We start from the raw sequence: 11,528 nt of genomic DNA on the forward strand, positions 1-11,528 counted from the left end.
GCATGGAGGAGGGATGCTAGTTGATAACTCCTCCAAGAAGCCTTCCCTCAATACTCCAGGGTGGGCTAAGTGTATCATGTCCTGTGCTTGGCTTTGTCAGAGCCCCAAATGAATCATAATCAGATATTCTCATGTCTAGGATGTAAGCTTTTCTACAACAGGATTGTGTCTTAGTTATATGTGGGCTCTAACACCAAGCATAGTACCTGGCACATAGTAAGGACTCGGTTGTTTGAGAATTAAACTGTGCTCTTACCCAACCCAGTTCTTGTGTCTATTAGAGAATAAAACTGGTAAGTTATTAATAATTAAATAAACTTAATGTATTATCCTTCCTAGAAGAAATCTTTTCCAAAGGCATGCGTCTCTAATAGTGGGATTTCAGACACTGTCACTTGACTTTTTTTAGGTGATCTTTTTTTAATAATATTTTACTAAGATAGTCTCCTCGAATTGTTAGACTTGTAGTAGATGCATAATATTTTAAAAATCAACTGATCGAATGTTTTTCAGTGCCTATTACATTTACAAAGCAGTATTAGTATTAGCAAAGGAGATTTAAGGATAAATAAAACCCAAGTGTTTACCTTATGAAGACAGCTCATAAACATGTGAACTCATAACTAGCAATAGCAGAGCAGTTTGTGAGCAACAAGAAAGTGGAATAGGCAGTGAATGTTCAAGGACCAAAGGAAAAAAGAGATAAGAGATTTCACAGAAGAGATAAGGCTCAGGCCTTGCAAAATCGGAATTCAGACAGGTGGGAAAGAGTGGAGAAGGCAACCAAGATAGAAAAGACAGCCTGTGTGTAATCAAGGAGGCTAAACTGGTAAGTAATCTACTTTTTTTTTTTTCTGTGAGACAAGGTCTCACTCTGTTGCCCAGGCTAAGGTGCAGTGGCATCCTCATAGCTCACTGCAATCCCAAACTCCTGGGCTCAAGTGATCCTCCAGTCTCAGCCTCCCAAGTAGCTAGGACTACAGGTGCACACCAACACACCCAGCTAATTTTTTTTTTATTTATTGTAGAGATGGGGTCTCGCTGTTTTGTTCAGGCTTGTCTCGAATTCCTGTGTCCAGCAATTCATCTCACCTCAGCCTCCCAAAATGCTAGGATTACAAGTGTAAGCCACCATGTCCAGCCATAATCTACTTCTTGAAGGCAAAAACCTTACCTGTGTTGTTTATCTCTATTTTCCTTGAGCCTTTCATGGTACCTGGAATGTAGTAGGCATCCCAATATTTGTAGAGAAGGTTCAGAGATGCTATAATTGTGTCTATATTTATTGCTATTATCTATTCAGCTTCTCTTTTTAGATTGCAGGCACCTCAAAGTGAGGGATTCTGTCTTCTGCTTTTCTCAGAATGATCTACAAAGCCTAATATAACATCTAAAACACAGTAAGTGGCCCAGTTGTAGAAGCTGAATCAGAATGTTGCCAGAGAACAGCTTTACTGTAGAGTCCTTCATTGAAACAAAGGAGGAGTATTTATCAAATACTCCATTAATTTATTATATTATTTTCTGATAAGTTTGAATAAGAATATTATTTATGGAAGAACAGACTATTTTCTTATAATTGGACATAAATAGTTAGCAGAAGTTTTTCATTGGTTGGTACTTTATCACATGTTTGCTTAAACCCATATCTTCCATGTTGCACTGAGTGCTGCATGTCTAGGTTCCAGATGCAGGTAAAATATAGCATTATTAGTCTACCTTATATCCTACCTTTTACCTGGAATTGAAGGGAGAACTGGATTTGGGTTTAGGAAGTTCTACAAAATATAAAATTCTGGTACAATTATGGCCTTTTCTGCTTATTTCCCCTGAAACCAACCAACCTTTTTTCATCTGCAGGCAGATGACATTTCTCCCAGAGCCATCAGAGGAGGGGTTTCTCACACCTTTCTTAATCCCTCAGTGGCTGACTGAGCCAACTGTCAAGATCTCCAAGGTCTCTTCCAGATCTATAAGCCCAGGACTCTTTGAGGTCTTTCCTTGTGTAATCTTTATCTTCCCACTGAATTATAAACACAAACATCTGGCAACTGCAGATGAAAGAGTACTGCTAAAATCAAGAACCAATTTAAATGCTGTATCGCCTCTCTGATTTCTCTCCTCCCTTGAGCAACAGTGCAGCTGAGATAGCTCAGAGGCAGAAAGTCTGGGTACATGACTGAGGAGCAATTGAAATGCCCCTGTAGACAGAGCTGAAAAAATGTAGCTCAAAGGAAAACCCGGTGCAGGGAGCCACTTAACAAAACTTATTGTCCAGTTTCCTCCCAAACAAGGAGGTTTGCTGGAACGATTCCACCCATGGCTCTTACTTGCTTCCCAGGGTCAGGATCCCCATTTAGACTTACCTGCTCTAGAGAGAAGTAGAAAGAATTTGGAATTCAGAAATCGTGCACCCTAGTCCTGCTCCATTACTAATTGGTATTGCAATTTTGGACAAGTTGCTCTGGTCTCTAGGCCTCATATGCAAACAGGGAGTGATACCGTCTGCCTGCCTTGGGCCTGTCATGAGGATAGTCTGGGAAGCACTTTGGAAGTGACAAAGCTTTACCCGAAGAGGTATCATTATTGCCTTCCACATCATCTTGTTACCTGTCATTTTGGAGAACCTGATGATGAGAGTTGGTCATCTCCATCCGGGTGGTTCTTCCTGACAATGCTGATATCAGCCCTGTAGATGCCTTTCTCTCCCACCTCTGTCTGGGGTCACCAGTTGACAGCTATGCCCTGATGTTAAATTCTTGAAAGGTGGGCACATCAGCTGGGCCATTTTGCTAAAATTAGGAATCACGTAAATAAAAGTTCAATTCTTAAATCTGCTTCATGTTAACTATGTAACTTTGAGCAAGTCACTTTCAGTCTCAGTTCCCTCATCTGTAAAAGAATGGTGGTAATTATCACAACTACCTTAAAGGACTATTGGACTCAATAAGATCAAGTATATGAGTGTATTTTATAAGCTGTAAAGGACTGGGCAAGTGTTAACTATTAATATTTCTGACATCTAGGGAACCACAGAACTTACCAGCACTACAACTAAAATACAAAAAAGGACTCTCCCCACACATACTCATCCCAATGGTTAACACCTAAGAGAATTCAGGCAGGCGGAAGGTCAACCCTTTTGCAGCGACTCTCAGGCTTAGTCTTACCTGCTAAAATAAATGCAACAGCCACTTTAGCTAATGGCTTCTACCCTCCTAGGTGACCTTGAACAAGGCACTTTTCTCTCCCAGCTTCGATTTCCTGGCCTGGAAAATGAGGCAGAGGGAGCTGAGCGAGGTAATCCCCAAGGTCTGGTGTTGTGAGATTCTCTGGGCAGAGCGCCACTGGGGGAAACAAGCACCTGATGTCACCAGGCTGAGCCAGGGACTACAGGGGCCGGGTCTAGGAAACAAACACTGAACACTAGCAATTGGTTTCAGGAAGAGAGGGGACAGCAGGTGTGCCCAGGAGAAGCACAGGTGACACGAATTCTAATTCTGAGTCTTCCTTGACTTAAGGGAGTCAGAGATGGCCCCCTTGCAAGCTTCCATTTCTCCAACAATGTTGGGGATACAATAATAACTGCAACTGATTAGATGCTGGCCACATGCCAGAAACTGCCCATGTGTTATCTAATTTAATCCCTACAAGGGAGGTGTTAAATTTCCTCCTTTTTACCAGTGAAGCAATTTAGACTCAGAGAGGTTATACTAACATAAAATCTTAGAACTGAAACGTTGTAGGGCTGGAAGGCAGGTCTGGCTGCCTGCAAAGCCCATGAGATTTCCTATTAGGATAGAGTGACAGACCCCTAAGAAAGCTGCCATTCATCAGCAACTTGCCTAATAAACACATTTATCAGAAGCCTTAAGAGTAATAACATGCCCTCCTGGACTCTGCTTATGTCAGCTTCCCTGACATCTCCCTTTACCCATAGTTCCGCAGCCGTAGGAGGCTTGGTGTAGCAAGGACCCTGTATAAACATTCCTGCCCAAGGAACAAGCAAGCCTCAAGCAAGACAAATCAAGCTAATGAGACACCCCTCCGCCTCAGTATACCCCACTCCTACTCCCACTTAGCTAGGACCACAGCTCTCCACAGAGAAGCTCTGGCCTCTTGCAGGATGCGGGTGTATTGGCTGTTGCCATGGTGACAGAGGAGCATCTCTGTCATGCACACAGGAGCAGCACAGAGTAAGTTTCCCCCGCCTGGAAAACTCAGAGGCCTCATCGGGGTTGTTTTCCAGCAGCATCTTCACACCGCTTCAAGGGTGAGTGAAAGAGCAGCTCTCTCACTTAGCGTTCCACCCACCCCAGAAACAGGGCTGAGCTTTCTATGCCAAGTCCATGCAGAAGGCAACCCCCTTCCTCTACTTCTGGTGCAGTTCCTGTTCAATGGAGGTGCATTCCAGCTGGTGGGAAGAGATGCCAATGAATGAGCTGTTGGGTTTACAGAGTCAGCGGGCAGCCTCTGACCCCTCCGTCCTGCCTGGGCACTCCCAGACCTCTAGAGAAACACCCATGTGTCTCAGGATTTATCACCTGCCTCAGCTACTTATTAGCAAGGCAATCTCACGCAATTTAAAAAATGAGACTCAGTTTATTTATCTGTAAATGGGGTTAATCATCCTTTGCAGAGTTGTTGAAAAAACTTAAACGAGATCATATATAAATAGTGCCCAACATAGAGTCTGGCACCTGGTAGGTACATACTCATGATAGCAATTATTTTAAAGAAAGAAACATAATGAAACATGTCCTGATTCAGAAACAGATACATGTTTGAATCTCTGGTTCATCCCTTAATAGCTTAATATGTAATATTCTGGAGAATATTTTCTTTTGAATCTCAGTTTCCTCATATATAAAAGGAAGAGGTTGGGATGACCTATGAGATTCTATGTGAAGATTTTATTTTGAAGATGCAATTACAGTGTCTCTCCTGAGAATCTGAGGGTTTGTTCTAAAAAGAAAATAAAAAGCTACTTTTTTTACTGGTGAAATGACATAAAATCATAATAATAGCCATGTTTATTGAGCACTGTCTATGTGCTAAGCACTGTGACAGATGCTATACATTTGCTGTCTCATTTAATCCTGGCAGTAGCTCCATGACGTAGGAATCATTTTCGCAAATTTGCGGTAGGAAGATGGGCAACCTGTAAGTTGAAAAATAAAAATGTATCTTACTGTATCTGTACATGGAGAAGAAATTTTCCTCTGCTACGACACCACATCATATGAGTTCCTGCACGGCTGTCCCCAGGGAAAGCTTCCTTAGTGCCAGGGCCAGCTTTGAGCAGATGGCCCCATTTCTTCTTCTCTTGAAAACAGCCATCTCCAGAGATCTGAGAAAACAGTCATAGTCCAAAGTCTCACACTTGACTATTGTCCTAGTGAGTACGATTCTGCCTGGAAGCCCATCAGCGTTTTCTCTCCATCCTCTCCCCTTCACCCCGCACGTTCACAGGATCCTCCAGCACGCACGATGGAGGGCTGAAGACACCTGACGGGCTTGCCTGCTCCCTGTTTCTGATCAGGAATGAGTCAGTATTCCTATTTCCTGGTTTTCATCTTCTCCTTACACTGCCAGTGTCAAGAGAATGTCTTTTCTCATCTCCAAAATAGCATCTGGTCCATTTGAAGCAGGCTAGCAGTAGGCTGTCTGCCAGCACCCTCATTTCTGAGTGGATGAAAGGCATCCCCTATTCAATTATCTAAAAGTTCCCTTGCCTAAAGATTCAGCCAACCTCTCCATCATGAGGCAGTCCTGGGTATCCTAAAGTCACCTTGAACATATAGATAATAATGATGGCTATATATGTTGCTTTGAATTCTTACATCAATTCTAAAAGGTAGGAATCATACAAGCTCATTTAAACATTCGTTTAAATGAGGAAACAGAGGGGAAGAGAGGGGAAGAGACTTCCTCAATGCTACACAGCCCATTACAGAAGAGCTGATTCAAACTCTAATTCCCAATTTTAGGAGAAACAGTTGAACACTCATTGCCCACTTGCTCTTTCTACAGGGCATAGTGAGTTCTTGGAAAGTGCTGGGGATTAGAGAGAATGGCAGCCAAAGGCTCTATAAAAGCCCCTGTGTCATCTCTAGTGTACTTCAAGCCATTGCCCAGGGTGTTCCTGCTGTTTAGAATAGCCCTCTCCATGCCTGGCGGCATGTTGCAGTGAAACAGCCACAGACTAGGTGGTTGGCAGAGCTGGCTTAGAATCCTGATTGTATCACCTGCAACTTGATGATCTCAGGCAATTCATCTAACGTCCCTGAGGTTTTCGTCCTCCATAAAATAGGGCCCTCTACTTCATGGTACTGTCACGAGGATTCCAGCTCCACGGGCCTGGTGTGGTGCCTGACAACTAGCAGATGCTCACGATTATAACTGGGCCTTCTGAATGCAGTTCAGACACCATCATCTCCTGACTGTACCTCCCTCCTCTGTGCTCTGACATTTATTTTTTTTTTCTTTCTTCATTCAACAGATATTTAAAATACATAAGTAACTCAATCATAGTACTCAGCAAACAATGTTGTGAATATTGGGTGATGTTCTGTTTTCCCCATTAGACTGGGCTATTTCTGAGGGTAGAGGTTTTGTCTGAGTCATCTCTGAATCTTAAATGCCTGTTCCAGGGCCTGGCAGGAGGAAGAAAGGGAGAAAGAAAAAGAAGAAAGAAGAAAAGTAAAAAAAAGACAGAAGGAAAAGAAAACAAGACACAGGACTGCTTATGGAAAAACTGCTCCAAAAAATACCACATCTCTGTATCCAGGCAGACAGGAAAAGCACCTGGTTCTTGCCCAGCTTCCTCTGCAAATGCCTCCCAATTCCCCCATTGACTGGAGTCCACGAGAGAGGAATATCAATGACTGCCTGAGTAGGAAGCCTCAGATGAGCTCTGCACCCAGAGTGGAGACAGGCAAGTGATGAGTCGTTAAGGCACAGCAGCAGAAAGGAAAATTCCGTCTGTGCGGCCCAAGGGGATAGAGTGCAGCCCCAGGCCTGGTAACAGCGTGTGCCGGCTGTTGGCTGACCCAGCTCCGCCCACCTCCAGCAGCTGCAGCTGCCTCCCGGCAACAGCTCAGCCTGTAGGTGAGGAAGGCAGCTACAAACACAGCAGGGAGACAAGTGGCTCACTTAGGTGGGGGCTGAGCCCCAGAGCTCCACAGAGCCGGAGCTTGGGGCCCTAAGCCTTGGGCAAAAGCAACAGAGAGAAGGAGAAGGTCTTTCTCCTGGCTATCCAGACAGGTCCCAGCCACCACCAAACCATCTGAGGGACTTCTTAAAAATTCCATTCTAATCCCACCATCCTTACTCCATAGCGGATGAGGCCACTTCTTAGCAAGGCATTCATGATTCTCCATACTACCTTTTTAGCTCATCGCCTATCCTTCCTTGAACTGGAAGCTATACCCAACTTTTCTCTGTTCCCTAAACAAGGAATGCCCTGTCATAGCTCTGTGCCTTCACCGATGCTGCTCCTCTCCAGGAGCACGCTCTGCCATGTTAGACTCAGTTTCTCAGAAGCAGACCCCAAGACCAGGATTTGAGTACAGATACAAGTATACCTCATTTTGTTGCAGTTCACTTTATTGCACTTTGCAGATATTGCATTTTTTACAAATTGAAGTCTTGTGGCTACCCTGTGTCGAGCCGATCTATCAGCACCATCTTTCCAGTAGCATATGCTCCCTTTGTGTCTCTGTGTCACATTTTGGAAATTCTCACAATATTTCCAACTTTATTATTATTATATCTGTTATGGTGATCCATGATCAGTGATCTTTTATATTACTATTGTAATTGTTTTGGGGCAACACAAACGATGCCCATATAAGACAATAAACTTAATACTTGTTGTGTGTGTTCTAACTGCTCCACCAACCACCCATTCCCTCATCTCTCTCCCTCTCTTCAGGCTTCTCTACTCCCTGGAACACAACAATATTGCAATTAAGCCAATAACCCTACAATGGACTCTAAAGTTCAAGTGATAGGAAGAGTCACACATCTCTCACTTTAAATCAAAAGCTAGAAATGATTGAGCTTGGTGAAGGAAGACATTTAAAAACTGAGATAGATTGAAAGCCAGGCCTTTGTTGCCAACAGTTAACCAAATTGTGAATGTAAATGAAAATTTCTTGAAGGAAATTAAAAGTGCTACTCCAGTGAACACACAAATGATAAGAATGCAAAACAGCCTCATTGCTGATATGGAGAAAGTTTTAGGGTCTGGATAGAAGATCAAACCAGGCACAGCATTCCCTTAAGCCAAAGCCTAATCCAGAGCAAGGCCCTAACTTTATTCAGTTCTATGAAGAAGTGAGGAAGCTGCAGAAGAGAAATTTGAAGTTAGCATAGGTTGGTTCATGAAGTTTAAGGAAAGAAGCCATCTCCATAATATAAAAGTACAAGGTGAAGCAGCAAGTGCTACAGCAAGTTATTCAGAAGATCTAGCTAAGATCACAGTTGAAGATGGTCATACTGCACAACAGATTTTCCATGTAGATCAAACAAGTCCGTGGCTTCAAAGCTTCAAAGGACAGGCTGACTTTCTTGCCAGGGGATAATGCAGCTGGTGACTTTAAGTTGAAGCCAATGCTTATTTGCCATTCCAAAAGTCCTAGGGGCCTTCAGAATTATGCTAAATCTACTCTCCTGTGCTCAGCAAATGGAACAACAGAGCATGGGTGACAGCACATCTGTTTATAGCATGGTTTACTGAATATTTTAATCCCACTGTTGAGAGCTACTGCTCAGAAAAAGATTCCTTTCAAAATATCACTGCTCATTGACAACGCACGTAGTCACCCAAGAGCTCAGATGTAGATGTACCAGGAGATGAATGTTGTTTTCATGTCTGCTAATACAACATCCATTCTGCAGCCATGGATCAAGGAGTAATTTTGACTTTCAAGTCTTATTATTTAAGAAATTATTATTATTATATTTATTATATTATATTGTATTATTATTATTAAATATTATTTAAGAAATACATTTCATAGGCTAGAGTTTCCATAGATAGTGATTCCTCTGATGGATTTGGACAAAATAAATTGAACACTTTCTGGAAAGGATTCACCATTCTAGATGCCACTAAGAACATTCATGATTCGTGTAAGGAGGTAAAAAAAAAATCAACATTAACAGGAGTTTGGAATACATTGATTCCAGTCCTCATGGATGACTTTGAGGGGTTCAAGACTTTGGCAGAGGAAGTAACTGCAGATGTAGTGGAAATAGCCATTAATGGATAACTAGAATATGAAGTGGAACCTGAAGATGTGAGTGATTTGCTGCAATCTCATGATAAAACTTGAACAAATAAGGAGTTGCTTCTTATAGATATGCAAAAAAGTGGTTCCTTGAGATGGAATCTACTCCTGGTGAAGATGCTGTGAACATTGTTGAAATAACAACAAAGGTTTTAGAATATTGCATAAACTTAGTTGATAAAGCAGTTGCAGGATTTGAAAGGATTGACTCCAATTTTGAAAGAAGTTCTACTGTGGCTAAAATGCTATCAAACAGCATTGCATGCTACAGAGAAATCTTTCACAAAAGAAAGAGACAATTGATGTGGCAAACTTCACTGATGTCTTGTTTTAAGAAATTGCCACATCCACCCCAATCGTCATCAACCATTGCCTTGTTCAATCAGTAGCCATCAACATCAAGGCAAGAACCTCCACCAGCAAAGATTACAGCTCACTGAAGGCTCAGGTGCTCATTAGCATTTTTTACCAATAAAGGTTTTTGGGGATTTTGATTTTTGTTTTCTTTGAGACAGAGTTTTCCTCTGTTGCCCCAGCTAGAGTGCAGTGGCATCATCATAGGTCACTGCAACCTCAAACTCCTTAGATCAAGTGATCCTCCTGCCTCAGCCTCCCAAGTAGCTGGAACTACAGGCATGTGCCACCACACTCAGCTCATTTTTCTATTTTTTTTGTAAAGACGGGGTCTCACTCTTGCTCAGGCTGGCTTGAAATCCTGACCTCAAGTGGTACTCCCACCTCAGCCTCCCAGAGTGCTGAGATTACAGGCATGAGCCACTCCTCCTGGCCTATAAAGTATTTTTAAATTAAGGTATGTATATTGTTTTTTTAGACATAATGATGCTGCACATTTAATATACTACAGTGTGATGTAAACATACATTTAAATGCACTGGGAAACCAAAAAATTTATGTGACTCGCCTTCTTGCAATATTCACTTTATTATAGTAGTGTGGAACTGAACCCATGATATCTCCAAAATATACCTATAGTTTCCTTAAGAGGAAATCTCAGGAAGCACAGTGGGTGCAGTGACAAGTGAAACAGGGAAGGAGGGAAGGAAGCCAGAAATAGGTGCATTAGTGAGCAGGTGACCACTTGGGGCACCTGTAGTCCAATCCCATTGAGGACCCTCACAGATACTGTAGAACACTTCTTCACTCCAACATAGTAGGAGGAGATTCCGCTCAAGGAGTGGGAGAGCTCGGGCATTTATCCCATTCAAGATGGACTGAGTGATGCTCTTGGGAGCATTAACTTCCTCAGCAGCTGTCCTGTGCAAGAGCCAGGCACATCCCTGCACCAGAGCAGGTTCTCAAGTAGAGAGTTACAAGGCACTAGTACCATCTGCTAACCTTGCCAATCTATTAGATCATTAAATATGAAATGTCTGATTTCTAACCAAAAGTGTAGTTTATTACATCTCAAACAAGAAGCAGTACAATTAATCAAAGTGTGTGCCTAAACTCCCAACACAATTATGCTATCTTAACAGTAGCTTGTTTATGCCAGCAGCAAAGAAGCCTGGAGTGTGCTGGCCGTGAAATTGCGAAAGGCGTTTTCTGCAGCTTGTTGAGAATTGAATAGTTTTCCTTTCAAGAAGTGATCCAAAGCCTGGAAGAAGTGGTAGTCAGTTGGTGCAAGGTCTGGTGAATATGATGGATGACAGAGAATTTCCAAGTCCAGCTTTTGTAGTTTGAGCAGCATTTTTGTGTGACAAGTAGTCAAGCATTGTCTTGCAAGAGGATTGGCCTATCTCTTTTGACCAATAGAGACCATTTTATCACAAGCATCCTCATCATTTCATCCAATTGGTTACAGTAAACATCCACTGTAATCGATTGGCCAGGTTTCATGAAACTGTAGCAGATAATACCAGCGCTGGACCACTAAACAGACACTGTTAACTTTTTTGAAGAATATTCGGTTTTGGACTGTTTCAGCACTTCATCTTTATCCAGTCATAATTGTGCTGAATTGCTTGTGATTGTCAAAAAGAATCCATTTTTCATCACACTCAACAATACAGTGTAGAAATGGTTCAGCTTTATGCTGTGACAGCAAAGAAAGGCAAACTTTGAGATGATTGCTGATGCTCACTTGATTCACATGAAACCCATCTATCCACCTTCTTTACCTCCCCAATTTGTTTCAAATGGCCCAATATTGTTGGAATATAACATCAAACCTTGCTGCTAATTCATGCAGGTTGAGACAGATTCGCTTCCACT

This window comes from Microcebus murinus, chromosome 21 (assembly GCF_040939455.1).
Source record: "Microcebus murinus isolate Inina chromosome 21, M.murinus_Inina_mat1.0, whole genome shotgun sequence".
Taxonomy (NCBI): Eukaryota; Metazoa; Chordata; class Mammalia; order Primates; family Cheirogaleidae; genus Microcebus; species Microcebus murinus.